The sequence below is a fragment of the Physeter macrocephalus genome, chromosome 2 (assembly GCF_002837175.3).
Source record: "Physeter macrocephalus isolate SW-GA chromosome 2, ASM283717v5, whole genome shotgun sequence".
Taxonomy (NCBI): Eukaryota; Metazoa; Chordata; class Mammalia; order Artiodactyla; family Physeteridae; genus Physeter; species Physeter macrocephalus.
In genome coordinates, this window is record NC_041215.1 from 13,939,884 (window position 1) to 13,942,836 (window position 2,953).

Genomic DNA, 2,953 nt, shown 5'->3' on the forward strand with positions numbered 1-2,953 from the left:
ATTAATGGCTCACATACATACATGTTTATATAATTGTAATTTTAGAAGACTACCAGAGGAAGAGTAAGTACTGACTAAATCTTAGTTATTATGAACTACTATAACTACCATTATAATAATGTTATACAAATAACATACTATAGATATTTTACTACCACTAAAATTAATTTAGAAAACTAAAATAATTTTTAAAAGACAACATTATATTGTACAGGAATAGACATATAAAACGGTGGAACAGACTAAGAGTCATGGAACATGCCCATGTATAAATAAACTTATTATATTAAAAAAGGTAGCAATGCAAATCAGCAGACTATTCATTGAATTGTGTTGGGAGAATTAGTTAGTCCTTAAAAAATAAATTTTACCACAACATGTCTAATACAATGGCTAAAATCCAGAACACTGACAACACTAAATGCTGGCAAGGATGTGGAACCATAGGAACTCTCATTCATTGCTGGTAATGCAAAATTGTACAGCTGATTTGGAGGGCAGTTTGGCGGTGTCTTACAAAACTAAACATACTCTTATTATTATATAATCTAGTAATCACTTTCCTTGGTATTTACCCAAAGGAGTTGAATACTTAGGTTCACACAAAAAGTTGCACACAGATTTTTAAATTTTTTTATTTTTATTTTATTTTATTGGGTCTTGTTTTTTATTATTTATTTATTTATATATTTTTTATTGAGGTATACTTGTTTTACATTGTTGTGTTAGCTTCTAATGTACAGTGAAGTGAAGTTCCCTGTGCTATACAGCAGTTTCTCATTAGTTATCTATTTTATACATATTAGTTAGTGTATATATGTCAATCCCAAACTCCCAATTCATCCCACCACCCCTCTTTCCTCCTTGGTGTCCATACATTTGTTCTCTACATCAGTGTCTCTATTTCTGCCTAGGCAACAAGTTCATCTGTACCATTTTTCTAGATTCCACATATAAGCATTAATATACAATATTTATTTTCCTCTTTCTGACTTACTTCACTCTGTATGGCAGTCTCTAGGTCCATCCACCTAAATGCCCATCTACAGACGAATGGATAAAGAAGATGTGGTACATATATACGATGGAATATTACTCAGCCATAAAAAGGAACAAACTGGGTCATTTGCACACAGATGTTTATAGCAGCTTTATTCATAACTGCCAAGACCTGAAGGAACCAAGATGTGCTTGAGAAGGTGAATGGATAAATAAAATGTGGTACATCCAGACGATGGTATATTATTCAGCACCAAAAATTTGAGTTATTAAGCCATATAATGGTATATTATTCAGACTCAAAAAAAGTTGAGGAAATCCCCACATTTCAAGTGTGAATCTTGAGCAGCTGCAGAGAGACCAAGAAGTCTCTACTGCTAATTCAAGGAAAGAAGTCCCACTATGAGAAATGACCTGCTGTGTTAAAGAGTGACATGGCACATGGGCCAGAGGGTAACCCTTTGTTGAACCACAATACTGAGTGCAGAGCCCAGGGCGAATGTGTATTCCATTGTCACACTGGTTAAATGATCCCCCATGGGCATGAGGGGGGGGATTTAAGCTTGACCATACTTCATAGTACTTATAATTTGTTGAAAATATCTGTATTCAAGAGAATGACAAATACTGTATTATATCCCTTTAAGTGGAATCTTAAAAAGGTACTCATAAAAATAGAGAGTAGAATGGTGGTTGTCGGGGGCTGAGGGGTGGGGGAATTGGGGCAATGTTGTTTAAGGCACAAATTTGCAACCACTAGATCAACCAGAAGATAAACAAGATCTGGGGGTCAAAAACACAGCACTGTGAGTATAGACAATAATTCTGTATTATCAACTTCAAAGTAGCTAAAAGACTAGATCTTAATGGTTCCAACCCCCTAAAAAAGATACGATAATTAAGCGACATGATAGAGGTGTTAGCTAACACTGCAGTGGTAATCATACTGCAATATATATATATATCACTTCCGCACATTGTATACCCTAAACTTACACACTATTATATGTCAATTATATCTCAATTTTAAAATTCCCTTGACTGGGCTTCCCTGGTGGCGCAGTGGTTGAGAGTCGGCCTGCCGATGCAGGGGACACGGGTTCGTGCCCCGGTCCGGGAGGATCCCACGTGCCGCGAAAAAAAAAAAAAAAAAAAAAAAAATTAAAATTCCCTTGACAAATTTATAGCATTTCAGAATATGAATTTATGCATTAAAAATAGCAATTTATAATGCATAAGGGACACTAGTTTATGGTGATACCGTTTTGTACAACAATAAATGTAATTAAAATACATAAGTAACAGTCCAATTAGCCAAAGTTTTAGAAAAGAAAATATGTGTATTCATACATAAGTTGAGTGGTAAACTATACATCATCTTCTCTAAAATTGAGTTCAATCTTTCTTTATATTTGTGTAGTAAAAACATCCCATGTTACCATGCAGTGGGAAGATGTGGAAAATTTTCAGTCAAACTGAGGATCCCAGAGCATCCTCCTTTGCATACTATACTGCATGTTTCATGTTACCCCTCAAATACATTATCTCATTACATTACAGCCTTACAATGTGGGATCAGGGCAGACAAACTCACAACTCCACTTGACAGAGGGGAAACTGAGGCTCAAAATTGTTGCATGACTCATCCAAGGTCACACAACTTAGAAGGGCCAGGCTTCCAATGTAGGACTTTTCTGATTCCCAGGACTCTTCAACCCAATGCTTCACACACCCTTTTCCTACAATGGGTTTTGTGGGTCCCGCATCCCAGGAGGACTAGCCCAGTTTCAAATCAATCACTCCATCATTCTAAGAGCCTTTTAAACCATAGGTGGGCAAATGAAGCCCACCATACACTGGAGTGTGCATCCTTGCGACACTGATGTAATATTTCTGTAGATTCAGGACTACTTCGTGATTGTTAATTTAATTTAATTTAATTTAATTTAATTTA